Source organism: Merops nubicus, unplaced genomic scaffold (genome assembly GCF_000691845.1).
Source record: "Merops nubicus isolate BGI_N331 unplaced genomic scaffold, ASM69184v1 scaffold5748, whole genome shotgun sequence".
Taxonomy (NCBI): domain Eukaryota; kingdom Metazoa; phylum Chordata; class Aves; order Coraciiformes; family Meropidae; genus Merops; species Merops nubicus.
In genome coordinates, this window is record NW_008627604.1 from 591 (window position 1) to 967 (window position 377).

Below are 377 nucleotides of genomic sequence, written 5' to 3' on the forward strand. Positions count from 1 at the left end.
TTCCTCACAATGAGGTGAGAATTTAACAGCATCCCGCTAAACTCTGCCTAGTAGCAGAAAAAGGTACAAACCACAGGCACCCAGCCATGGAAATAGAATCACACCCTGGCCCAAATTTCATCTGAGCTACAGGAGAATTGCTGGAAAAGAGAGATAGAGCAGACTCAAGCGATAGGAACTAGTTGGCAGGTGGCATGAGGAGATAAAGAACCCCTGCCCCAAAGCTGCACCTCACGCTTTTTTCTGTGGGTCTTCCTCTCCCAGCTCCTTTTTACCAGGGCCACTTGGACGCAGAGCAGTACTTTTTAGAGTGACTCGAAATTTTCACTCCTCCTGATTGACACTGCTGGGGGACACACTTGGTGGCACACGGCTGC